The 12,580-nt window shown below is 41.5% G+C and overlaps 1 long non-coding RNA gene across 1 annotated transcript in view; it reads left to right on the plus strand.

Annotated features, from left to right (window-relative positions):
* LOC112622983 overlaps nucleotides 1-12,580 on the plus strand; it is a 99,382-nt gene that overhangs the window by 15,565 nt on the left and 71,237 nt on the right. The window contains exon 2 of the long non-coding RNA XR_003119066.1: nucleotides 12,186-12,319. This is a non-coding gene — a long non-coding RNA (uncharacterized LOC112622983). The remainder of the gene's footprint in view (nucleotides 1-12,185; nucleotides 12,320-12,580) is intronic.

Consider the following 12,580-nt stretch of genomic DNA (forward strand, 5'->3'; position numbering starts at 1 on the left):
TGACCAACATGGCAAACTCTGTCTCTACTAAAAATACAAAAATTAGCCAAGCATGTTGGTGTATGCCTGTAAGCCCAGCTACTTGGGAGGCTGAGGCAGGAGAATCACTCGAACCTGGGAGGTGGAGGTTGCAGTGAGCCAAGATGGGGCCATTGCACTCCAGCCTAGGCAACAAGAGTGAGGTTTACACTGTGGTAGGCATTGAGAGGTGTAAAGTAAATAAAATAGAACCCTCACTTTCAAGTGACAGCTCTAGAGAGCCTATATCCAGAAGGCTCTAGAACCTGCAAACTTCAAAAGAACCCTGGCAATGCGTGAAATAAGTTTACAGTAAATATTACTTAATTGCTCATTTAGTCATCAAATAGCCATCGTTTGGGTGGAAATTGGGGAAGAAAATGTGTTGCTTAAGAACATGATAAGGAAGGAGTGGTCAGACAAGTAGAAGGATTACTGGGAAGAATTGTGTCCAGAAAACAGAGGGAAGAGATAATTTCCAGAAGGAAAGGGTGGGTCAGCTGTATCACATGCCACAGAGAAAGCCAAGTGAAGATAAGCTTACAAAAGTGAGTAGCAGTGATAAGGAGGTAATTGGTGACCTTTAGGAGAACTGATTAGTGGGAGTGGTATGGAGGAAAGCCTGTTTGCAGGAAGTTAAGGAGTAAAGCTGACTCTTCTAAGACTCTTTAGAAAGAGAAGGGGCATGTATGAGATAAAGGAGGGCAAAATATGGGACAAATTCCCTCAGTTTGTAATTGTGTGATTTTGCAAAACTTACTTACTTATTCCATGCCTCAATTTCCTTGTCTGTAAAAGGATGGATGATACTAGTAGCTCTTATTTGAGAGAAGCAAATAAATTAACACCGTTCTATGCAGTAGATTCTTATTAGATTGATATCTTAAAAGAAGTACAGTAAAAATGCAATTGTAATGTAAAGAGCAATTCCAGTTTTTTTGCTTGCAAGTATTTCTCTTTTTTATTTATTTTTAATTGTTATTAAAAAACAATGTGAAACTTACTATCTTTACTATTTCTAAGTACACTATTCAGCAGTGTTAAGTATATTCACATCGTCATGCAACCAATCTCCAGAACCTTTCATCTTGCAAAACTGAAATTCTATACCCACTAACCAACAACTCACCATTTCCCGCTCCCCTCAGCTCCTGGCAGCCACCATGCTCCTTTCTGTCTCTGAGTTTCAGTACTCCGTATACTTCCTGTGATGGAATCACACCATATTTGTTTTTGTGTAACTGGCTTATTTCACTTAGCATGATGTCTTCCAGGTTCATCCATGTTGTAGCCTGCATCAGACTTCTTTTCTTTTTAAAGGCTGAATAATATTCCATTGTATGTATACGTCACATTTTGTTTTTCCATTCATCCAATGATTGACATTTAGGCAGCTTCCACCTTTTGGCTATTGTGACTAATGCTCTGTGAAGAAGGGTGTATAAGTAACTATTTCTCTTTTTTAAACTAGTGATGTTTACTCGTCTGCATGTGTGTGAGTCATGGCTGGTTTAAGGCCAGCACAAGAATGGATCTTGCAGGGGAGATGGAAGCTCTCAGGAGAGATCTACAAGACCACAGGTTGGAGACAGAGCTCAGAGACAGAAAAGCATTTTTCCCTTTAGAACATAGAAGTACCATTCACAAGAGTACTGTGCTCCTGGCAGTATTTTCCAACAGAGAAGGGAAAGTCCTGTCTTCAGTTCATTTTTAAATTTAAGTTGCTAGAGGACCTCAGGTGTGTCTCTCAGTGTGTTGGGATATCAAAACATTTTGCTTTACTGTGCAATTTATTTTTCCTTGTGTTGTGTAGAGCGATGATAATGAGGGGCAGGAAGCCTCTAGATAGCTGAAGAGCCCACTACAGAAGTCCTGCTGTGAGTTAACTGCAAAGGTTAGATGAATCTAGGAACTGAGAATGGGCCCCATCCCCTGCTGTGGCTGGTTAATTCCTGGTGTTTCCGGCAGTTGTCCTATTTAATTCTTACTCCTTTTCCCAGTAGGAAATGACATCAGGCCGGGCGTCATGGCTCACACCTGTAATCCCAGCACTTTGGGAGGCCAAGGCGGGAGGATCACCTGAGGTCAGGCATTCAAGACCAGCCTGGCCAGCATCTGAAACCCCATCTCTACTAAAAATAGAAAAGTTAGCCAGGCGTAGTGGCAGGTGCCTGTAATCCCACCTACTTGGGAAGCTGAGGAAGGAGAATCGCTTGAACCCGGGAGGTGGAGGTTGCAGTCAGCTGAGATCGTGCCATTACACTCCAGCCTGGGTGACAGAGCGAGACTGTTTCAAAAAAAGAAAAAAAAAACCATTAAAGAAATGACATCAGAAGAGCAAAAATTAATGCTGTGTCTTGTGGTTGTCTTTATTCAATTTTGAAAAATGTAGCTGTTCCTAAACCTACTGGGGAAAGAACTACATTTATTGCTGGGCACAATGGTTCATGGCTGTAATCTTAGCACTTTGGGAGGCCGAGGCAGGCAGATAACTTGAGGTCAGGAGTTCGAGACCAGCCTGGCCAACATGGTGAAACCCCGTCACTACTAAAAATACAAAAATTATCTGGGCGTGGTGGTGCAGGCCTGTAACCCCAGCTACACGACAGGCTGAGAGGTAGAAGAATCACTTGAACCTGGGAGGCGGAGGTTGTAGTGGCCGATATTGTACCACTGCCCTCCAACCTCAGCAAAAGAGTGAGACCCTGTCAAGAAAGAAACTATATTTATTCTGCCAGTCTCTAGAGAGAGAAGTTTTTTTTTTTTGAGACGGAGTCTCTCTCTGTTACGCAGGCTGGAGTGCAGTGGTGTGATATCCGCTCAGTGCAAGCTCTGCCTTCTGGGTTCATGCCATTCTCCTGCCTCAGCCTCCGGAGTAGCTGGGACTACAGGCACCCGCCACCATGCCCAGCTAATTTTTTTGTATTTTTAGTAGAGACAGAGTTTCACCGTGTTAGCCAGGATGGTCTCGATCTCCTGACCTCGTGATCCGCCCACCTCAGCCTCCCAAAGTGCTGGGATTACAGGCGTGAGCCACAGCGCCTGACCAGAGAGAAGTCCTTTGCCTGATAAAAGGGAGAACTGGGCTAGGTGCGGTGGCTCACACCTGTAATCCCAGCACTTTGGGAGGCTGAGGCGGGTGGATCACGAGGTCAGGAGATTGAGACCATCCTGGCCAACATGGTGAAACCCTGTCTCTACCCAAAATACAAAAATTAGCTGGGCATAGTGGTGCGTGCCTGTAATCCCAGCCATTCGAGAGGCTGAGGCAGTAGAATCGCCAGGGAAGTGGAGGTTGCAGTGAGCTGAAATCGCACCACTGCACTCCAGCCTGATGACAGAGTGAGACTCTGTCTCAAAAAAAAAAAAAAAAGGTAGAACCGTATTACCCAGTAGAGTTGATGTTCCAGAAGTTTCTTCAGACCAGAGCAGAGTTCATAACTTACCTGCGAGGGAGCATGGTAATGTCACAATTTACTCTTCAACTCTCTCAAGGTTTATTTTTATGTTTCTTAAGACAGTGTTTCTGTTGCCCAGGCTGGAGTGCTGTGGCACAATCATAGCTCACTGTAGCCCCAAATTCCTGGGTCCAGGGGGTCCTCCCGCCCCAGCTTCCTCAGTAGCTGGGACCACGGTTGCATGCCACTAAGCCCAGCTAATTTATTTTTATTTTCAGTAGAGATGAGGTCTCATTATGTACCCCAGGCTGGTCTTGAACTCCTGGCCTCAAGTGATCCTCCTGCTTCAGCCGCTTTCCAAAGTGCTGGGATTATACGCATGAGCCATAGTGTCCATCTTCTCTTTAGGTTTTATGAACAAATTAGCTTTGATTTCTCCTAGGTGACTTGATATTGAATAAGCTAATGCAGAACTGTGTGCACAGTAGACTGGGACTGCCATTTCTAGATGAAAACAAAGAAAGGAGGGGGAAAGGAGAATTTTTTTTTTTTTTTTTTTTTTGGGACGGAGCTTTGCTCTGTCTCCCAGGCTGGAATGCAGTGGTGCCATCTCAGCTCACTGCAAGCTCCGCCTCCCGGGTTCACGCCATTCTCCCACCTCAGCCTCCCGAGCAGCTTGGACTATAGGTCCCCGCCACCACCCCCGGCTAATTTTTTTGTATTTTTTGTAGAGACAGGGTTTCACTGTGCTAGCCAGGATTGCTTCGATCTCCTGACCCCATGATCCGCCCTCCTTGGCCTCCAAAAGTGCTGGGATTACAGGCGTGAGCCACTGCGCCCCGCAGGAGAATAGATTTTTACAGCCACCTTTTTCTATGGCCTACTTAGTGATCATAATGGATTCCACCCACCGGAACTAGATGCTAGTCTATGGCCCTCTCCCTCATTCAAATGTTTTGGGAACACCTCCCATGTTCTGCTGCTTCCACCCAAGATTCTCAGGGTCACCTCCCACTCTTTCAGATCTCCTTCCCTGGTTGTCTTCGGCCGTATGCCTCATCCCAACTCCTTTGAACATTTTTTTTACCCAGTTCCTGGTTCCTTTAGATGCAGGAACAGTAACAGCCTGCTGAGTTATGTGAAGGATGTTGGGTATCACTGCCACCAGCCTTTCTAAAGCTCCCGCTCTTCACATTCTCTGTCCCAGAAGGGACTCTCAATGCTGAAGGTAAATCGCTTCGTGTGAGAATGGGGGCCTCTTGTTTGGGAGAGTCTGCTTGGCCTTTGAACACAGAAGCATAAACTTCAAGTCATTACTTAGGCTTCTCAGTTAAAATGGGGCAGGATTCTGCTGATGTATTGTCTTGCCTTTTACCTTTTTATTTATTTATTTATTTATTTAATTCTATTTTGTTTTTTTGAGATGGAGTCTTGCTCTGCTGCCTAGGCTGGAGTGCAGTGGTATGATCTCGGCTCACTGCAGCCTCCGCCTCCCGGGTTCAAGTGATTCTTCTGCCTCAGCCTCCCGAGTAGCTGGGACTACAGGCATGCGCCACCATGCCTGGCTAATTTTTGTATTTTTAGTAGAGACAGGGTTTCACCATGTTGGCCAGGCTGGTCTCGAACTCTTGCTCTCATGATCTGCCTCCCTCGGCCTCCCAAAGTGTTGGGATCACAGGCCTGAGCCACCACGCCTGACCTATTTTATTTTATTTTCGAGACAGAGTCTCGCTCAGTTACCTAGGCTGGAGCTCAGTAGCATGATCTCGGCTCACTGCAACCTCTGCCTCCCGGGTTCCAGTGATTCTTGTGCCTCAGCCTCCCCAGCAGCCGGGATTACAGGTGCCCACTACCATGTCTGGCTAATTTTTGTATTTTTAGTAAAACAGGGTTTCACTATGATAGCCAGGCTGGCCTTGAACTCCTGACCTCAGGTGATCTGCCCACCTTGGCCTTCCAAAGTGCTGGGATTATAGGCGTGAGCCACTGCACCCTGCTGCCATTTTATATTAAAATGTTAAATGCTCTTTGGACACGTAGCAAGATGGAGGCCAGGTCTGAACTTACGCTCAACCTATTCTTCCAGTTCTGACTGAATGTCATCACACTCAAAAGGCAAGTATTTTTTTGTCTTGGTAGGTTTTTAAATGTTGGTTTAAAAACCTAAATAGAACTGACTTTTTCAGAATAATAACTTGTGAGAAACAACTGGTCCTGGTGGATAAAGCCTAGACTCAGAATCAATAGACCAGGATTGTTTTTCCCCTTGTTCAAATATCTGTGCGGTCTCTGAAGTAAACAGAGCAACACTTTCCCTAAATGTAAATATTTTCGGCAGATGGGGATTTTTAAAAGCTTGTGGCTCGCCTGGGCAAAGGATTTTTATTTCTTCTTTCTGAAATTTTATGAAAGAATGGGAGAAAAGAATAGGAAAAAAACCCAAAACAAATCCAGAGCAATTAGAAAGAAGATCCCAGTGATTATAGGCAGGGGAAGGGGGCATTGGCGGCTGACAGGTACCCAGGGCATGGAGGGAGAGAAGATAGAATTCCAGATAAGACCAGGAAGCAAGACTTTGCTTCTTCAGCCAGTGTGTGTTGGTTTTACTTGACTGGCAGTGCAGATTATGAAAAAACAAACCTTGAGATACTGGAAACCAGATCCCAACCTTTTCTTGTTTTTTTCTTTCTTCTGTTTTGTTTTTTTGTCTTTTGAGACGGAGTTTCCCTTTTGTTGCCCAGGCTGGAGTGCAGTGGCGCAATCTCGGCTCACCGTAACCCCTGCCTCCCGGGTTCAAGCAATTCTCCTGCCTCAGCCTCCCTAGTAGCTGAGATTACAGGGATGCGCCACCACGCCTGGCTGATTTTGTGTTTTTAGTAGAGATGGGGTTTCTCCATGTTGTTCAGGCTGGTCTCGAACTCCTGACCTCTGGTGATCCGCCTGCCTTGGCTTCCCAAAGTGCTGGGATTACAGGCATGAGCCACCGTGCCTGGCAATCCCAACATTTTCTACTTCAGAATGGACTCAAGTTCTGTCTGGTCTGGCAGATTTTCCCTGGACTTTTATCTCTTGTTTCCTCCATCTTCCCACTGCATTTGGTGACCCAGTTCACACTGATTACAAACTTTTCTCCCTAAATAGAACTTTTCCTCTGCTTCCCTCTCCTACCACAGTTTACCTGTTCAATTGATTTTGTCCTTTGAGCCTTGGCCAATAGATTTCCTGTATGAAGTAAATTTATGCTAAAGGTTTAATAGCTACGTATTTTATCAAGGGGCTTTGATACCTAAGAGACCAAGCTATGGTGGGGATTTGAGTCTTTAGACAAGCAGACTTACTGAAATACATTCAGTAGTAAGAATTGTTTTTTTTGTTTTTTTCTTTTTTGAGACAGAGTCTTCGCTCTGTCGCTCAGGCTGGAGTGCAATGGCAGGATCTTGGCTCACTGCAAGCTCCGCCTCCTGGGTTCACCCCATTCTTCTGCCTCAGCCTCCCGAGTAGCTGGCACTACAGGCCCCCACCACCACGCCTGGCAAGTTTTTTTGTATTTTTTAGTAGAGATGGGGTTTCACCGTATTAGCCAGGATGGCCTTGATTTCCGGACCTCGTGATCCACCTGCCTTGCCTCCCAAAGTTCTGGGATTACAGGCGTGACTCACCGCACCTGGCCTCAGAATTGTTTTAAAAATGCAGAGTTTTCTATGACTCAACTTTAGAGGTTTTCATTAAATATTAGAGCAGGAAAGGGCCAATACTGGTCACATTCTAACGAACTTTTTTTATGAATTGATACATATCTAATTTGTTGATACCTCTTAAAGTGAGAGAAGGTAAAGAAAGCTCCTGAGATTGTGCTTGTCTTGATCCAGAAAGTCTTGGCACACTGACTTGCTAAGATGAATGAGTTTGGCATTTGGCTATAATCTGAGAATGTTCTGAATGTAGTAGATTGGGGGTTGTTTGTGTTCCCAGGTTAATTGCTTATTTAGCTGGCATTCATTTGGGTCCGCTAGTCCATTTGTTAATTCTGAAAGTTGTTGGACATTTGTTTAATGAAAACAAATATATTTGGAGAAATCCCGCTTCCCACGTAGCCACATTAGTAGGAATTAAGTAGGTACAAAGTAATAGTTTAAGAAATGATAGCCTTTTGTATGGCAATATAAAAGCAAAATGTCTTTTAGAAGGAACAATTCAAATTAATTGATTAATTTGTAAAGTCTGTTACTCTCTTTTGGCCAAATACTTGTGTATCTCTGAGAATATAAATGAGGTAAAGAGGTAATTAAGACATTTATTTAATATTTGTGTGACAACTGTGGAAGATATGTAATTGTTATTTTCCTATTGATCATAAAATAAGAGAGATTTGAAAACATTTTGATTAGAATCACTTAGACTTTTCTGTCCCTATATGAAGTGTACCAGATTGAGGCATTTTCCTAGTAAATACATGAAGTCTTATTTAATTAATTATTATGCTTGAAGACAATACTAAAACTGTTTCTCATGGTGTTTCTGGCCTTCAGTAATGTAAGGTTTTTATTTTGATGATGTGGTTTTTGTTTTGAGAGACTGTATTTACCATCTAGAAGCATATCAAGCTCATCACAAAAATGTATACAAAACAGCAGCTTAATTTAACTTGAGATTCAATATTGGCCCCTTTACCTAAAGCACCTGATTTTTGAGTACCAGTTGTGACCATCTATTGACACATGCCAGGAGTATATGCTAGTTTTTGTAACGAGAGGATAAATAAAAGGACTCTTAGAATTATTAGACAATATTTGCTTTTTGACTTTTTCCAGAGAAAAATGAAGACAAGACTTTGTTCTATTTCATCAAGTCCTTGACGCCTCCTCCCAACTGGTCAGGTTCTTTTTATGTGGCATTTAAACCTTGAGTTGTTGTGAGTCAACAAATGGACAACAGCAAATGTTCAGCCATCTTATTGGTGTTAAGCCTAGCAAATAGGCAAAGTATATGAATACACCAAATGCATAAACAAGTTTTCCTGAGCCAAGGATTCCAAATAAGCCCAGCAGCTGCCAGTTATGTCCTTAAGAATAGAAGTGCCCCTCCTCATCCTCTAATCTGTTATTGCCCCAGGTTGGGAAATGTCAGCTGTAAGATTTATAGATTTAGGGCTCTGGTATAACAAGTTGCCTCTTAGAACTTTTCAGCTCTGAGAGCTTCTTCTTAGCCAGCTAAACAGAGATATAGAAACATATTTATGGTTTCCATATATAGTTCTTGAGTCATTTACAACATCAATGGTGGGCTTATATATACACACACACACACACACACATTATAACATATAAATTACACATACATACACATTATAACATAAATTACACACACACACACACACATATCTCTATCTGTATCTCCCTAAGACATTGATACAAATACTCATCAGTAAACCATGATAATTTTCATAAGAGTCTGCCTTTGACTGGTAAACTCATATTGGTACCTGGAACACAAAACTCCTAGAGGTACGCTAGTTTTATAGTCTGAGCTTATTAAGCAATACCCTTAGGGTAATGAAAATCAGTTCCTCCTCTGCGCCCTAATAACATCAATCCTTTTTGTATCTGTACGATTTTTCTCTTATTGTTCTCCTCCAAATTTCCCCCTGAAAATTGTGGCATTGGAAATAATGGTTTTATGTTTTGGGGGACTGTTACTTTCTAATTGAAATTGAATATCTATGGGTCACTATTCAGTGCTGAACTTGATATGAGAAACATTTCCTGGTAAATCAATAAAACCAGCTTTATGTTTCCCTACAGATAATCAAGTGGCAGGTAGAAGGGACATCTGACCTAGTTGCTCCTCTAACTGCTTTTGATCAAAAGAAATTGGTAAACCACTCAGTCTATAAATCTTTTTTTCTGTGATTCTGTAGTGTCAGGACAACATTTCCATGGGTACTTTACTTATACGGAGAAACAAAACCTAAATCTCGAACTGCCATTTATAAAACCCACAAACTCCTGGGCTGTCATTTGGGTTGCAGACTTGAAGCTCCCTTTCTGGTTGTGTTCTCTGGAGTGGGTGAATGCCTGTCTGATGGGGATGCATTTTAAAGGCAAGACAGATTTAAGGGTATAATTTAGTGACATTTTGCTGACTGCATTTCTCTCTATATGCATGTCTCTTCATATATTTCACTATCTTACCAATACTCAGTTACCTCAGCCTACTTGAGGCAGGCTCCACAATTTTGGGACTGTTTCTTATATACATAATGACTCAATAAAGGTGTCTCATTACAACATTAGTCATTCTGTTAACTTGTGCTATTTTTTGACTGTGTATATAAATCGGTGTATATTTAACAAGTGAGCTGACCAAATGCCATTAAATGAGTTGTCCTTATTTTGGTTTTTTTCCTGCTCCAATTTTAAGTTTTCAAAGAAATCCAGCATGTAACTACCACTTTTAAGTCTCCACTTTTTAATTTTGAATACCAAATATGGCAGAGTTATTCAGGTGGCCAAGTAGACTTTTTCTGACCTTGAATGTGGTTTACTGGTATTACACTTAAAAAGAAAAAAAAAAAGACAAAAAGTGGATGTCAGTATTTGCTGTTTTAGGATGGCATAAGACTTTTAGATTTCCCAAAGATCATTTTAAAAGTCTGATATGAAGCTGTCTGACATCTACATTTTTAGCATCGTCCCCATATTCGTATTTAAGGCGTCATCCCCGTATTCGTATTTAAGGCGTCATCCCCATATTCGTATTTAGGTGACCCTGGAACACAATGCAGAGAGATAGGTCACTGTGGTTTAATCTTTGGACACTTCATATCTGACAGACACCAGCCTCTGTGGTTTATTTTATATTGTTCCTTAAAACTAGAAATAAAATTCTCTTAAACCTGATGATAGGGGAATGTTTACTAAGATAGTTTTCCTTCCATTTGCACAGTTTCAAAGCTGGAGCTAAAACATAACACATGGGATTAAAAAAAAAAAAATCTGTCATCCAAAAAGTAATTCATGGCACTGTTAAGGTTGAAGTAACCTCAGGGCCTCATGTTCTGTGGTGGAATGTGCATCAAGGTGTATTCCTTTTATTAGGAACATATTATATCCATGTACTTTAATATGAATGGCAGATATCAATTAGCAGAGGCTTATTGGGGAAAAAGAATAATTTTTGTGTGTGCCTGTACATTTAGGCGAAGGCATTATGAGTTGTAGGTTTCCACAGCACAACCCAAAATTCAAAGGAGATGCCTTTTAAAAAATATAATGGTGATGGAGTCTGGATAAGAAAATCCTGTGTTGAAAGTTGAGCAGACCACAGTCATTTATATGCAGTCAAAGAGCTTTTGGTACTGCAATGTAGGGCATATAATCTTATTACAAAGCCCTTTAAAATCAATTTTAAAAAAATGAAAACATCCTTAAAAATGTGGTAGCATTGAGTTCATTTTCTTTTTTTTAAAATCTATTTTCAATTACATTATTCCATTTAAATGTACCACAATGGCTTTGATTTAAAAGATACTTCTCTTCTATGTATATATTCACAGCTGTCAGAAATATGTGTCATTCTTGTCTTACAAATCCCTGTTCTCAGCCATTTCAGAGCCTAATCCTTGAGTCGGCCATTTTGCTGAAAGGCAGTTAAAGAAACAGACTGTCAGCCAGGTCTGGTTCTTGCTGAAGAAGCGTCATTTCTGTACCCAATGTGAGCTTTAGTTCCAGATTTTTGAATGATGTAAAAATTAAGGTCAGGGAATCAAATATAAAAAATACATCTTGCAGGCAGAGACCTCATTAGCATCCACTCATCAGTCTCCCAAATCTAGGAGCTGGGAGACCATTGTACTGTTATCCTGCTGATATTGAGTTGATAGCAAGTTTAATGGAACAGGCTGGCAGTTGTGAAAGGCAGCTGATAATGATGGTGCAAGCTCAACGAAAAAGTTGAGTAAAATCTGCAGGAGGTGTTTTCTATCATTTGGCCTTGTTCTGTTGGCTGTTGGCATTTGCTTGGCAAGAGGGAGGTGTTCTTATCTCCCCAGCTAGAGAGATTTTAAATATGCTTAAAAATACCGAGTGTGGGCTTCTGTTACTGCCTCTTCTTAACAAGACCAGTGGAAGCAGGGCAATTGTGTATTGAATAGGAAAATCCACTCAAACTGATAACATTCAGGTAAACCTGAAAACAGTTTGCATTTTCTGGTAATTAAATTAAAAGAAGGCGGTTGACTATCAGAAGCCCTTTTTCCTCATGTAGTAAATGAGCACATAATCTTACAAAATGAGGTAACCTCAAAATTTTTTTCTTCCAGATTAATGATATGTTTTGATTTTTAAACTTCTATGTAAAGTTTGATGAGTGCTTTTATATAATTAGGTAGCATCTTAAAACACATGAATGGCCATGTTTCTGCCTTGCAGAGTTTATGAGAGGAAAGTTGGCCAAACAACAGGGCTAATTTTACTAATTAAAGTCGTGCTGCCCAAGTGGGTTAACATGATATAGATGTTTGGTTTTAATAGAGCTTGGAAAGGGTACTGAGTCCTAAAATGTTCTGTTTGGAAAGCTTTGGTCTATAAAATTTGCCTTTAACACGGCTGATGACCCTTAATTAGAATGATAAACTATACTTGCTGGTGTGATGTCTTTTTGAGAAGAAGCAATACCGGTGTGCCTAAGTGTCGTCGTTTTTAGTGTATTAAGATACCTTTTTTCTGGGCATGGCATTTCTGAGTACCTGTCTTCTCTGCCCTGTTTTAGGTGTGAATCATGGCAATACAGTGAAAGACGGTGATTTACTGCTTTTGAGGGCATGCATGGATATGATTAACGGATGGAAGTGCAGGACTCCAAGATTTACTTCTTTCCCTTTCCAGCAGAGTTACCTGAGAGGAGTGAGTAATGGGATAATTTGTGATACCACAGGCCCCTTTTCAGGAGACCAGTAATCAAAACAGGAAGATGAAATTGACAAGATTTCAACTGGAAGAATACAACTTTTGATACTTTCTGGGTATACCTCTTAATTGCAAGCAGGAGAGTCTTCAGAGTTGTCCTGTTTTTGTTTTTTTTTCCCATGGAGATTTCCTTCCTTCCTTCCTTCCTTCCTTCCTTCCTTCCTTCCTTCCTTCCTTCCTTCCTCCCTCCCTCCCTCC

Source organism: Theropithecus gelada, chromosome 4, assembly GCF_003255815.1.
Source record: "Theropithecus gelada isolate Dixy chromosome 4, Tgel_1.0, whole genome shotgun sequence".
Lineage (NCBI taxonomy): Eukaryota > Metazoa > Chordata > Mammalia > Primates > Cercopithecidae > Theropithecus > Theropithecus gelada.